This window comes from Polypterus senegalus, chromosome 1, assembly GCF_016835505.1.
Source record: "Polypterus senegalus isolate Bchr_013 chromosome 1, ASM1683550v1, whole genome shotgun sequence".
Lineage (NCBI taxonomy): Eukaryota > Metazoa > Chordata > Cladistia > Polypteriformes > Polypteridae > Polypterus > Polypterus senegalus.
The window spans coordinates 317,677,073-317,692,490 of record NC_053154.1 but is presented as its reverse complement, the minus strand read 5'-3'; the positions used below and the strand labels follow the sequence as shown (position 1 = coordinate 317,692,490).

Sequence of the window (15,418 nt, the reverse complement as noted above, 5' to 3'; positions counted from 1 at the left end):
GACTTCAAAGAGCCTGCAGAATTCTGGGAAAAGGTCTTGTGGACAGACAAAGAGACAAAGATGAGCCTGATCAGAGTGATGGCAACAGTAAAGTGTGGAGACAAGAAAGAACTACCCAAGATCCAAAGCAGACCACCTCATCTGTTAAACATGGTGGTGCTGGAGGTGTTATGGCTTGAGCTTGTATGGCTGCCACAGGTCCTGACTGGCGCACTTCTCTTCATTGATGATGTGACTGCTTATGGCAGTTGCACAATGAATTCTGAGGTGTAGCGAAACATCTCATCTGCTCAGATTCCAGTAAAGGCCTCCAAACTCAGTGGATGGTGTTTCATCCTCCAAAAAGACGATGGTCCAAACAGCTAAGGCAACACAGGAGTTTTTCAAAGCTAAAAAATGGAAAATTCTTGAATGACCAAGCCAGTCACCAGCTCTCAATGAAATTGAGCAGGCCTTCCATATGCTGAAGAGAAAATCAAGAGGACAAGCCCCCACGATTAGCTGAAGCTGAAGATGGCTGCATGAGAGGCCAGGCAAAGCATCACCAGAGGAGACATTCAGCACCTGCTGATGTCTTTGATTCTCAGACTTCAAGCAGTCATTGCATGTGAGGGATACGCAACAAAGAACTGAATATGATGACTGCTTTAATAGACCTGCCATTGCTGTGACCAAACATTATGACAATGTGGGGTCATGTAGAAAAAGTGTTGTGCAAAACCCCTTCATTGAAAGTCTACAATGGGCATCACGTCTGAATTGGTTGATTTATAATTTGTCCCAAACTTTATGAATGCCACCATATATATATATTAGATAGTTTACTGTCAAATAATGAGTATGTGACACGTGTTTTGCGCTTACTTGACCCCCAAAAGGGGAGCAGTGGAGTGTGTACGCCTGATGAGCCCAAAAAAGGGAGAAACACGTGTCACGTACTCTTTGCATTATTTGACAGTAAACTATGTAACATTCTATGATCTGCTTCTCGCAACTGATGAGGGCCCCGTGGCGGATGTTTGCCGACTGGTAGACCAACCACATGCGTTACCTGGTAAGTAACCACCCATACAATCAGATCAGGACTCAGAACACGGATGCTATGAATATATATATATATACATATATATATATATATATATATATATATATATATATATATATATATATATATATATATTGTGACAGTAGGGGTTGCTGTTGACCCTGTAAACCCGCAGACAACACGTTTAGATACCAGGTAAAATAACCAGAAATGATTTTAATTTTCCAATAATGTGCACCAAGCACCTCCATCTCCACAATACAGTAATCCCTTGCTATATCGCGCTTCGACTTTCGCGGCTTCACTCCATCGCGGATTTTAAATGTAAGCACATCTAAATATATATCACAGATTTTTCGCTGGTTCGCCGCTTTCTGCGGACAATGGGTCTTTTAATTTAGGTTACATGCTTCTTCAGTTTGTTTGCCCAGTTGATTTCATACAAGGGACGCGATTGGCGGATGGCTTAGAAGCTACCCAATCAGAGCATGTATTACATATTAACTAAAGCTCCTCAATGATATAAGATATGTTCCCCGCGCAGTGCTTGATTGTTTGCTTCTCTCTATCTTTCTCACTCTCTCTGCCTGACGGAGGTGGTGTGAGCAGAGGGACTGTTTGCACAGAGGACACGGACGCTCCTCTACAAAATGCCGCTTTTTCGCGGTGCTTCTGTATACTCAAAAGCATGTATTGATTTTTTGATTGTTTGCTTTTCTTAGTGAGCGCTCTCTCTGACATTCTCTGCTCCTGACGGCGCTCCTTTGAAGATAAGATATGTTTGCATTCTTTTAATTGTGAGAAAGAACTGTCATCTCTGTCTTGTAATGGAGCACAGTTTAAACGTTTGACTAAAGGGTGTTATTTCATGTCTAGAGGGCTCTAATAATGTTAACAGGGTGGGAGAGTTTATAAGGGCTTAAAATATATAAAAATAACCATACAAACATATGGTTTCTACTTCACAGATTTTCACCTATCGCGGAGGGGTCTGGAACGCAACCCCCGCGACCGAGGAGGGATTATTGTACACTATAATAATCAATAATACAACAATAATCAATAATAAATCATCCACTCCTCCCAGCAGCTCCGTCACACTCCTTCCCAACTCCGGCTCAGTCTGCTGGGTTTTTCCATCGTCCTTTTATAGTCCGCAACCCGGAAGTGCTTCTGTCCTTCAATCCATGTGATGCCATAGCACTTCAGATCAGGTCAGATGAAAAGTTCTCCTTTTCCTTCAGGCACCTGGCGGCCCCCATGGTATCCAGCAGGGCTGTTTAGTCAGACTCCAATGTTCATGATGCCCTGCAGGAATTCAGGGCACCTCCATGTGGGGGTGTTGGCCAGGAAAAACTGCCAGCCATCTCTCACAATTTATATATATATATATATATATATATATATATATATATATATATATATTGTGAACGCTGGCCCGGACACAGACAGACGGACATCTTTGTTTCACCCAACACACCGTTTATTTACAATATATACAAACAAAAGTCACGTGCACAAAACCCCAGTGCCTCTTGCACCGATTCCCCACAGTCCAGACCTTACAGTCTCTGTGCCTTTTCTTTGACCGCCTCCCATCCTCTCTTCAGCTCTGTCCACTTCCACCTGACATCCACCGACTGCTGGGAGGCGGCCCCTTTTATGGGAACCCGGATGGGCCCCAGCTGCTCCCCGGCACTCCTCCGCAGACACGCCCTTGTGTGGCGGAAGTGCCGGCTGTGCACCCGGAAGCCGTCCGGGTGTCCCCTGTCGTCTTCCTGGGATAATCAGGCACTGGGGCGCCACCTGGCGGTGGCCACAGGTCCCTACAGGGCTGGGCTTCCAAGCCCTTTACCCGAGGCCCCCAACATAACCAGGACGGACGCCCCCTCGCGGTCTGGAGGAGGCACAAGCCCTCCTCTGGTCCTCCTGGGTGTCCCGGCCGGGCACCACAATATATATATATATATATATATATACTAGGAGGCTCTGCCCCCAGCTTGCTTCACTCCCCAAGCACCAGATGGGTGCTACGCACTAGCCACATCATGGATATGCTACTCGCATATGTGGAAGCAGATGTACAATTTAAACACATTGTTATTTTATGGGAATTTTTACATATGCATAATAGAACTATTTTATATTACAGGTAGTAATTAACCACAGTAAAAAATAGTAAAACGTAATAAATTGTAAGAAAATTTTTATGTTGCGTTAGAGAGGTACTCGTTGCATTATACGTTTTTGTTCTGTTTGGCTTTGAAATTAACACTAAATACTTTTTAAACTTACATTTTTACTGTAAAACTTCAGGAAAAACAATTTTTTGAATTAACTTTTCATCAATATCGCATTGAATTTTGATTCTGTGTTTGGACTTACATCGTGACAACGCAACATATAACTGCACGTGAGTGAATATCATTTTTTTTCTCCAATAATAAACCAACTTTTTTGAATGTTTGTCCTTGTGATTTATTAATGGTCATAGCGAAAGCTATTCTAACGGGAAACTGTAAACGTTTTAATATGAATGCCATATCAAGATCTCCTTTGTTGTTTAATGTTATCCCCTGAAGATGTACTTCATCACCTCTCTTGTCGCCTGTTAAAATTTTACATGTCAGAATTGTTCGACAGCATAGTCTATTGATACGCATTTAGCCAATTTGGCGTGTATGCGATCAACAATTTTCATGTTAATTTGTTTGACTTCATCGTTTCTCGGTGATAGGATTGCCCATGTACTCATTTCTTCTGTTGATAATCCATCGAGATGAAATTCTTCAATAAGATTTGGACATAATACGTCTTCTTTTATTGGGAACTTAACGTGAGGAAAATGTAAAAATGTATAAGATCTGAGAGCGCAGGAAGTGTGTCTGACAAAAGCATTCACATGAATGAGAAGTAAGAGGACCATGGCTGTGGTTGAAAACTGTTTGAGAGGAGGGCAGGACTTGAAAAAATTTCTTGACAATAGTCTCATCTCAAGATTTTCTTTTATAATAAAGAGATATTTACTCTATATAAATAAAATCCTAAGCCTAAAAGTGCAACAATTTTATGTGATGTTTTTATGTCACGTTTGTCACGATTTAAATTGGGCTTATTTTTAAACCTACATATATATGTTTGGGATCATTCTTTTCAGAATTTATCGAACTTTAATGTGATGTTAGATTTTCAGATTCTTATTCTGTTTTTAAATTATAAACTGAAAAATATCAAGCACACATGTCCTGCGAGACGAGACTTTGTGCCAACAGATTTAAGTATGTCCGGGGCCATAAATAAAAGACAAAGAGTAGATGACAAAGACAGCTACTGTACAGGCTTTTAAATGTTCGAAGAGCAGCACGAGATGCAGATCATGCGGCATGCCAGCAGCTGATCAAGCAAAGAGGAGGTAAAATAAATACTGCATTTGTTTCCCATTGTGTCACTGTTTAAGAGGGGGTTTCAGAGGAGCGACTGCGTCTCCTTGGGGTGAGTTCAGGCCCCCTCTTCACAACGCGGAGAGGCTGGCACGTAGCACAGGCCAGGGGGGTTGGCGAGCGAAGCGAGCAGGGGGTAAGCCCCCTAGTATATATATAAATATTATGACACAAATACACAGGAGACATCAAAGGTTTGGGGCAGCCACCCATATAATATGCCCTGGCCGCAAATAGGTACCTTTTGTGGAGCTGTGCTCAGTCCAAAGTCCAAAACAAAACTGATTTAGATGTGTAAAGACGGCGGTTTTGAAAGCCAAGACCGGAAGTGGCGTCATCATTGGGCCCGGAACTGGAAGTGATGTTTTTGTTGGCACCGGAACCCAGGGGGATTTCCCATGAATATTCTGCAGAGGATTGAGAGAGAAATTCAGTGCCCCTCACCACTGCCTGGTCTGGTGTGGAACTACCATTATTCAGGCCCTTTAGCTGCCTCCTTTGCACACGTGTGTAACAATATATATATATATATATATATATATATATATATATATATACATACACACACACACAAACACACAGATTTTGATCTTAATATATTCATTAAAATGTCAAACACCTTCCAGATTCAAGCCAACATCCAGTCTTCCAGATGTGCTGACCCAGAGTGGTCACCGTGTATTATGCATGCTACGATATGAAGCTCACTGGTGTGGAGGACCCTGCTGTCAATAGACGTCACGTCTCTCATTTATCTCATTGGCTGCTTCCTAAATGTTAACCGCATATAAATTAGGACATCTAACATAAGGGGCCGTTCTCTTGACAGTCCTTATTATGCCAGCACCGTTCTGCACCCCTGCGCGGATGTCCATCGATTCGCTGAATAGCATGACTGCAGCATTTTGCCACCCTGTTATTATCTGTGATTCATGTCAGCTTTAGCCAGAATGACACACACACTCGAAGAGAAAGAGAAAGCAGTAGTGGGAATGCAAGTGTGCTGACTCTTTGATTTGGTTGCTAAGGAGCTTCATTTTTGTCCTATTCCTCGGGCAGCCATTTATTGATTGCTGACTACACATGAGGGTGAAAGGTTGGAGTTTCCCAGCTGAATGAGAATGCAAAGCAGTGAGTCACCGGCAGAGCGCGGCGAGTGAGTCAGAACGCGAAGGCGGGAGAAACGGAGAACTGGTGAGATGAGCAATGAGAAAATGAGATAATCAGAGTAGCCATGCTCCTGTACCAGTCCATCCATAGCATCCGGCTGGCTCTCGACCACCGGGCTGCGTCACTGCCAAATCCCCGGAGAGGCTTTGTGTAATTACCTACGCCGCCTTCTGGTTCAGGTAGGAGGTGGCATCTCGACACCTTTTTAGCTTGTGTGGATTTGACTCAAAAATCCCACCCTCAACAAAACAGCAGTGAACATTACCTTGACTTAGTATTCAATGAAATAGCTGAGGGCTGGAAAAAAGAAGAAATGAGATATGGAGGAGGTCTGAAGCCTCAGGCGTGAACAACACATTTACTGAAAAATGACTGATGAAGAAAAGGCCTCTGGACTCAAACCAGTTCCAGCCTTCCAGAGTGGTCTCAGCTCTGTGGACTTGGGGTCCCAGCGTGAGACGGTGGAGCTAAGGAGTGAGTGGGTGGAGACACCTTCTGCTCCTACTATGGGTCCAGGACTTCCAGTCTGGAAAGAAACTGATGTAACCTTCAATTTGGTCCCGTGCTACATAAATTAATGTTATTATTGCTGTTAATTTGGTCCCTGCCTTACCTGTAGCAATGGTGGCACAATGTTGTACTTAAGATCAGTGAAAAAACTGGTAGCAGTGGCTACTAGAAATCTAAACTCAAAAGTGGCATTGTGTGCTGATCTCTGAAACACAGACAGGTTCTGCACCAAACCTTTAGATGAATCTTCTGTTTTATTGTTGTTTTTGAATTATTGTTTCTCGTGGTTTTATGTAATTTCTGGTAGGTTTGCATATTATTTGATAATTTATGGACTATTTCTATTATATTCTAGAATCAGAAACATGCTGAAAAGGGGTTGAGGCCTCCAAAAGTAACTATAAGCATGGCAGAACATGCTGGCCTGGTCTGATTAGCCTTCACCCTGGTTAAGCACAAGAGGGGGAAAATAGACTTAACAGTTCAAAATATAAGAAATTGTCCCAAAATATATCAAAATGCTCTACAAGGGAGGGGATAACCACAAACCCCTGATTTGTAGACAGAAAAACAATAAATGAAGAATATTTACCAACAAAATAGAAGACTATAAAAAAATTGTAAAAAGACCAAAAGGCAATCCATTATAAACCAGAGCAGCATCCACAAGCAAAATCCTTGAAGTACAACGAAGACATGATTTCTCCTGATTCTTTTTTATCTAAACTTAATAATTCATATTATTATTCTGAATTATTTTGTCATTGTGGCACCATATTGAGTTTGTTTTGTAGACAGACAAGACAAAGATGAACCTGATCAGAGTGATGGCGAGAGCAAAGTGTGGAGCTGCATTTAGTGTAGGACTGTGTCACAAGGTTTACAACAACAACAACGACATTTATTTATATAGCACATTTTCATACAAAAAAGTAGCTCTAAGTGTTTTACAAAATGAAGAATAGAAAAATAAAAAACACAGTAAGAAAATAAAATAAGTCAACATTAATTAACATAGAATAAGTAAGGTCCGATGGCCAGGGTGGACAGAAAAAAACAAAAAAAACTCCAGGCGGCTGGAGAAAAAAATAAAATCTGTAGGGATTCCAGACCACAAGACCGCCCAGTTCCCTCTGGGCATTCTACCTAACATAAATGAAACAGTCCTCTTTGGATTTAGGGTTCTCACGGAAGGACTTGATGATGATGGTCACGTAGACTTCTGGCTTTTAGTCCATCAATGTTGGAGCATCATGATGCTTTGAGTAGGTGATGGTGGTGCAGGCCACCACCACAAAGAAACCGGAAAATGAAACAGAGGAGAGAGTAGGGGTCAGTACGGATTTTAGAGCCACCATGAATAGTTATTATGATGAATTGAACATACAGAGTATCAGGATTAAGTTAAAGTGAAGTTATAAAAAGGCCATGTTAAAGTAATGTGTTTTCAGCAGTTTTTTAAAGTGCTCTACTGTATTAGCCTGGCGAATTCCTATTGGCAGGCTATTCCAGATTTTAGGTGCATAACAGCAGAAGGCCGCCTCACCACTTCTTTTAAGTTTAGCTTTTGGAATTCTAAGGAGAGACTCATTTGAAGATCTAAGGTTACAATTTGGAATATAACGTGTCAGACATTCCGATATATAAGATGGAGCGAGATTATTTAAGGCTTTATAAACCATAAGCAGAATAAGTTTTTTACTTCCGTCTTAACTTTTAATCCTAGTGCATCAAGTTTATTTCTGATAACCTCATTGAATCCATTATTGCCAATCACTAAAATTTCAGTTTTCTCTTTATTTAGTTTGAGAAAATTACTATTCATCCATTCAGACATACCAGTAAGACATTGTGTTAGTGAATCAAGAGTGTCGGGGTCATCAGGTGCTATTGATAAGTACAGCTGTGTGTCATCAGTATAGCTGTGGTAACTCACGTTGTAACCTGAGATAATCTGACCTAACGGAAGCATGTAGATTGAGAAGAGCAGCGGACCCAGGATAGAGCCTTGTGGAACGCCATATCGGATATCATGTGTCTTTGAGATGTGATTACCACAACTCACAAAGATTTTTCTCCCTGTGAGGTAGGATTCAAACCAATTTAAGACCCTGCCAGAGAGGCCCACCCATTGACTAAGGCGATTTCTAAGAATATTATGATCAATGGTGTCAAATGCGGCACTCAGATCTAAGAGGATGAGAACAGATAAATGGCCTCTGTCTGCATTTACCTGCAAGTCATTTACTACTTTAACAAGTGCAGTTTCTGTACTGTGATTTGTTCTGAAGCCTGACTGAAATTTATCAAGAATAGCAGGTTTATTGAGGTGGTCGTTTAACTGCATAATGACTGCCTTCTCTAGAATTTTACTTAAAAAGGGCAGGTTAGAGATGGGTCCAAAATTTTCAAAAGCAGAGGGGTCAAGATTATTTTTCTTGAGCAAGGGTTTAACTACAGCAGTCTTAAGACAGTCTGGGAAGACCCCCGTATTTAATGACGAATGTCAAGAATATTATCAATTAATACGCCTGATACTTCCTTGAAAAACCTTGTTGGTATTGGGTCAAGGACGCAGGTGGAGGGTTTCAGTTGAGAGATTATTTTATATAAATCAGGTAAATCTATCCTGGTGAAAGAATTTAATTTGTTTATAACGGAGTACCGGGGCTTAGGAGGTTCCGCAGTGTTGGGGAGATATACTATGTTATCTCTAATGTCATTAATTTTTTGATTGAAAAATACGGCAATGTTCTCACCGGTTTCACTGGAAGTATTCTGGGGGCATTCCTTTGAGTTACCTGGTTTAACAGACGATCAATTGTAGAAAATAAGACTCTGGGATTACTAGCATTGTTATTTATAATATTAGAGAAATAGCAGCGCCTCTCAAGGCGGACAGTGTTATTGTATTCTGTTATTTTACCCTTCAATATCTCATAATGGATAGTTAGTTTAGTTTTCCTCCATTTACGCTCAGCTCTGCGGCATGTTCTTTTTAAATCAGACACTCTTTGGGTCATCCATGGTATAACAATGCTAGAAGATTTTTTAACTGTCTTTTCAGGTGCAACTCTGTCAACAGCAGCTCTTACTTTAGAATTAAATCTTTCCACCTTACTATTTACATTATCTTCGCTATTATAGTTGACTGATTGCTTAGAATGTTTGCAAGTTTTAAAGCTGCTGATGAGTCAAAGAAGCGTTTTTTAACAATATGCTTCTCGTGAATGTTTTCTATCATTATTTCTATATCAAATAGTAGAAGAAAGTGGTCTGATACACCAATATCAATGATCTGCTTCACATCAACTTTCAGTCCTTTAGTAATCACTAAGTCTAACATATGACCTGCTTTATGTGTTGGCTGATTTACGAGCTGTCTCAAATCGAAAGAGTCCAGGAGGTTCATAAATTCCTTTACTTTTAGGTCACACTGATTGTCGACATGAAAGTTCAAGTCGCCAACTATTAAGAGTGTGTCATAGTTCGTAATTAAAATTGACATTAAGTCAGAGACTTCCTCAAAGAAAGACGCGTTAAATTTAGGAGGTCTGTACACGGATAATACGAGAACTTGAGAATCTCCATGAATAACAACGGCGAGATACTCAAAGGACTTAAATTTACCAAAACTAACATCTTTACACTTTACACAGGTTTAAGCCTAAGTACATTGTGTTGGATGCTTTGCTTTTCCCTACTCCTTGAGTCGACCATTCATAACAGACTGATTTCACAAGATTTGACAAGATCTTCCTCTCATAAACCCATGCTGGACATCTTGGTATTAGATCAAGTTCTTGCTTTTCAACTCTTGTTGGAGAAAGAGGAGACTAAATTGCACTTTCAAGAAGTGTTTGCTATGATCTTTGATTTTCAAAGTATCATTCTTGGTTCCATTTTTCTGATATTCACACTCCGGTCTTGTCGTCACATTTCCAGGCTCATTTTTTCCCAACAGGCCTTGTTTGAGGACTTGCATACATAAGAAAGGTTTCTATTATGATCTCTGATTTTCAAAAATGTATTGTGCAAATTCTAGCAGCGTTTCCGGCTAATTACATACTAATGTAGCCCTAGGCTCATATAATATCCCCTTTAATAGTGTTTACTTTTTTAAGAATAATTATTTTTACTTAGCTATGTCAGTGTTTCTGTAATGTGATTGAGTGGGCGAGAGGACAGGTAATGGCTCGTACTAGGATAAGAGAAGAGAATGACTACACGGAGACTGTGAAAAAAAAAAAAAAAGAGTTTGAGTTTTACGTTGTTGCGGAGGTTTTTTGAGGCTCTGGGTGGAGTACACCTGAGAACCTGTTGGGCGAGAGGACAGGAAGAAGCCGTCATCGCAGAAGCAGTGTAGTTGAGATTAGTATCACAGGCAAACTAGCTGAGTTAGCCTGCGAAGAGGCACGGGATATTTTGGATATCACTTCAGGTGGCCAAGGGAAAGCCTGGCAGCTCCTCTGGCAACGAGGAAAAACAGCAAGTTTCACCCCATCTGGACGGATCAGCTCCTTTTTGCTTGCAGCGTTTTGCCATGAGCCTGCCCGCAGTACGACTCAATCTTTTTTCTCCAGCGTGGAAGTGCTGTGCTTGGACAATGGACAGTGATATTCACTCCGCTTATTTGTGAGTACTGTGTGTGACCTTTTTTGTTGGCTCGTTAGAATGAACGGGCCTTAACGTTTTTAGCCACCACATTCCCGAGCGTCGACCAGGCCTGCAACAAAGGGGTTTTGTGTTAATATTATTTTTATTTTAGACACCGCAGGCACGTGTGTGTGTTAGGGTGGTTGGGGGGCCCTAAAGCTGTTAAGTTAAAGTGAGGCTTTAGTCATTAAGTTTGCTCATATTATAGATTTGGTTATTGTGTTTTCTTTAACAGTTTAAATGTTTTAAGTGCTGGAAAAAGCAAAGAGTGAAAAGTACATTGCATGAACCTGTAGGTTGTCATAAATATGAGACATCCATCCATCCATTTTCTAACCCGCTGAATCTGAATACAGGGTCACAGGGGTCTGCTGGAGCCAATCCCAGCCAACACAGGGCACAAGGCAGGAACCAATCCTGGGCAGGGTGCCAACCCACCGCAGGACACACACAAACACACCCACACACCAAGCACACACTAGGGCCAATTTAGAATCACCAATCCACCTAACCTGCATGTTTTTGGATTGTGGGAGGAAACCGGAGCGCCCGGAGGAAACCCACGCAGACACAGGGAGAACATGCAAACTCCACGCAGGGAGGACCTGGGAAGTGAACCCGGGTCTCCTAACTGCGAGGCAGCAGCGCTACCACTGCGCCACCGTGCCGCCCTAAATATGAGACAGAGTCATATAAAGGTTTGGGGCAGCCACGCGTATAATCCTGGCTGCAAAAGTAATGCTTTAGTAAATACAGCACTGATGTGCACAACACAGAACTGAGGGACTAGGGGAAAAGGTGCAGGTTTTTAAACGGCAAGACAGGAAGTGAGATCATATGGATCGGGCTCATGGTCTTCAGCCATTGGTTCAAGTCCGGACGTGACATCACAGGGGCCGGGGCCGGCAAGGTCTTCTTTCATAGGCTCGGTCCCGGAAGTGACGTCAAAAGAGCCAGGTGGGATCTCCCGTGAATGGTCTACAGGAAATTTAGAAAAAGAGTCGGTGCACTCTGTCACATCCCAGCATGCTTCGGAACTGCCGTTACTCAAGCCCTTTAGCTGCAACCCATACGCACGTGTGTGACAAGATATTTGTTGTGAAGGGTAAATATGCTGCAATTTGTGTGAGTTTTCTAATTTCTTTAATCTATAATTTGTGGTAATTTTGATTAGACTTAACTATAAATCGTTTTATTTTATTTTTTTCAGATTTTTTTCCAATTTAGTCAATGCATTTTGTTATATCTTGGGAACATATTTGTATTGCAAATTGTGTTACAACTTACTGATTGTGAAACAGCTGGCAGCTTATTACTAGGGAGTAGGTATTAGTTAAGGGGTTCTAATTTATCATCTAAAAACACATATTTAAAATTGAAGGGGTTTTCATAAATCAGCTCAGGGAAATAGACTTTACGAACTTAGGGCGCTATCCTATGGCTAAAGGGTAAAGAAAGCGCTACATTAATAAAAGGTTTTGACACTCAGACTCCAAATCTGAGGTTTGTTTTTGTGTCTTTCACACCTTAACAGAGTTTATTTACATTTTACCCTGACACCATTTTGTCTTTTCTCTCGGGTGCTGTCATTTTATGGATCCCGTTACCTTGATGCCTCTTCTGGTTGCTGGTGTTTAGGGGTTCTCATAGATCGTGACCATGGCGGCCATGTTTTATCCAAGTTTTCACTGGATGATAAGTCACTGTCTGAAAATGGACCTTTTTCGATTTTTCCTGGTTACCAAATTCTTCCCTTTTTGACTTTTTGAACTTTGATTGCGATTTTGTTCGGCTTTTGAATTCAAATTTTTTTGATTTAGTGCCAGTTGTGAAAGTTTGGATTGACTTTCATTTCTCACTTCTTCAGGCCTCCTTTATGACTTTGTGGCTCTCCTGGGGCCTCATGCATAACGGCGTGCGTAGAATTCGCACTATAACATGATGTAAGCACAAAAGCCGAAATGTGCTTACACACAGAAAAATCCAGATGCAGGAATCTCTGCGTACTCCAGCTTCCACGTTCTTCCTCTACATAAATCCCAGTCAGCGTGAAAAGTAACGCTTGTACACGTGCCTTATGTCCCACCCCAACTTCTCCCAGAATTACGCCTCTTTGAATATGCAAATCAATATAAATCGCCCTTAAGCTCAGGCTTCTGTGAAAAGACAATGTGAAAAGCACGGGGGAAAATATAAGAATTTCAGCAAATACCAAGAGGAGGCAAAGAAAAACATACTATTTGTTTAATAAACCGTGGTATAATCAACAAAAGGAAGTTGATCAAGTGATGTAGCGTGTTGGAGAAACTTGAAAGCTCAGATATCAAAGTTGCCGTGAAAAGTCGAGTCGTAGCCCACAGTCTGAGTGTCATATGAAAGCTTATTAGCGTACAGAGAAAAAAAAGGCACACAGTCGAGAAAAAGCACGAAATGTCAACTTCAATCTCGAAATTTCCACTTTAATCATGTAGTTTATTTTGTCATTAAAGTAGAACATCATAAACGTCATCTTAAAATCATTTAATTAACTAGTTTCTCGAATCACATCGTAATTAAAGTAGCACGTTAAATGCTTTGTTTTGTATTTGATCTTCTACTCGTATGTGATCTATGTGTGTGAATCACTACTTGCTTCTTAAACTGGCTCTCTTCCTCCAACTTGACACAGAATCCATTACATTCGTGATATTACAGCTCTCTGAATAACTAAAATACTGAGATGTATACGTGATATCATTTTCATGATGATAGGAGTTAAAGCACGTTATTAAACATGGGTTTCACGGCGCAGTGATTGTGCGCGACCTTCGATGAAATCATTTATTGCATGGGCGGCTCTAGGCTTGTGGCGGCCCTGGGCAGAGAAAGAATCGGTGGCTCCTCCGCCCGCCAATGTCAATATGGTATCTTATGCACGGTAGATGGCCACGTCCATTGCGGACACTGCATAGCCGCCTCGTGCTCATGACACAAGCGTTTAACTTTTGTCAAAATTTGCCGCTGCATTTTTAGCTTTGTCATTATTTTCTCTTTCTGTTTTATATTCAATATATATTGGCGTGGCCGCCCCTGCAGTCCTTGCTTTTCTTTCTCCAAGTAACTGATTGCCACACAATCAGCTCTGTAATAGACATTAAGCCATCTGTAAGCTTAGAGCACCAATTCTTCAAAACGTCTAAGGAACATTGAAATATCTTCGTAGTACATGTTTAATTATTCTATCCTTCACGACACTCCCAGTGAAGAATACAGATTATTTAAATGAAGTTAAAGTTTTATCTGTATAATATAATAAACATATTTTGCTTCATTTAACCTTAAAAATGATATCGTCATCATATGTAAATACGCGCTTTATAAAGGGGCTCAGGTTGTGCGATATTATAACTGTTGAGCAAGTTTACAGTGGGGTGATTGTACTTATAAGTCCTAACCGTTCTACCAGGAGCAACTAATTGAGTGCGTTTAAAGCTCTTGGGATGAAACTGTTTTGAACCGCGAGGTCCGTACAGGAAAGGCTTTAAAACATTTTGCAGTGGCTGAGACAGCGTGTGCTTGATGCTGTATACCAATAATTCTCTTTCCGATCAGCTGCTGCTGTGATTCACACTCCGATACAGTGATATAAATACTCCGAGTCATGCAGTGAGAGAAATATGGAAAAAGATGAGCCGCTGTGGCAACTCCTAACGGAAGGAGCTTAAAGAAGAAGAAGAAATAGAAGTGAGAGTAACAACGCTAAAGCAGTTATGGCATTTGGAATACTATGGCTGTTCCCTGGACCATTATATTGTTACAAGTTAATTACAATCAGATGCATTACACTAATAAACAATATGCGGTTAGTTTCTGTGTATTTATAAAGCCGCGTCATGAAAATAATGAGTAATCACACAAGAACAGTAGCATTGCTTTGACGCTGGGTGCCGCCAGTTTGCAAAACCGAGCGGAGAACTTGCGTACGACAAGGCATGAGGTACCGTGGAAAAGTGCGTGGATTTACGCCAAGTGTAGGTTTTATACATCGCGATTTGAATGTGGAAAAGTTCTTACGCAACATTTCTGTGCGTATGCACCGTTTATACATGAGGCCCCTGGTCCATGCATTAAAAATGTTACTGTCCCGCTGCGTGGCGGTGCAGAATTTAGTGCACAGATTTTGTTTAGTTTTGCTATGTCCTGAGCTCCTGCTTACTTCCTAATCTTGATTCTGTCTGACCCCTCTGTAAAATTCTGTGGGGTATTCCTCTCAAACCTCCGTCCTAAACATCTTAAATGTCCAGTTGTTTGCTAGCATAAGTGACTTGTGGGTGTTTGTGTGAGCAAGTGAACCCTGTAGAATTTTGGGTCCAAAAAGATAAACAAAATGTATGTGTTGTAACAACCAGGAGGCGCCACTAAGCCTTACACCACTGATACACTATCATCCAACACAGTCCCGGGTTCAGATAAAGGATTTTATTTGTCATCAACATGTTTACTAGTGAACACAGTCCAAATATATAATTACAAAACGCAAGATTTGTTTCTCTCTCCTTCTTTCCTCCAGGTGAGTGTTGCCCACTGCCTCCCAACTCTGACTCCCTATGGAGATGCG

At 41.1% G+C, this 15,418-nt stretch overlaps 1 protein-coding gene across 5 annotated transcripts in view; it reads left to right on the top strand.

The window, feature by feature from the left end:
• Nucleotides 1-15,418, top strand: part of ptpn5 (protein tyrosine phosphatase non-receptor type 5) — a 153,989-nt gene that overhangs the window by 76,532 nt on the left and 62,039 nt on the right. Inside the window, exon 1 of one of the 5 annotated variants that reach the window (XM_039736605.1) lies at nucleotides 10,427-10,800. The exons of the other annotated variants lie outside the window; for them this stretch is intronic. The gene's annotated coding sequence lies outside the window, so the exon portion shown is untranslated. Of the gene's footprint in view, nucleotides 1-10,426; nucleotides 10,801-15,418 lie in introns of those variants that run through there. 5 annotated transcript variants of the gene reach the window in all.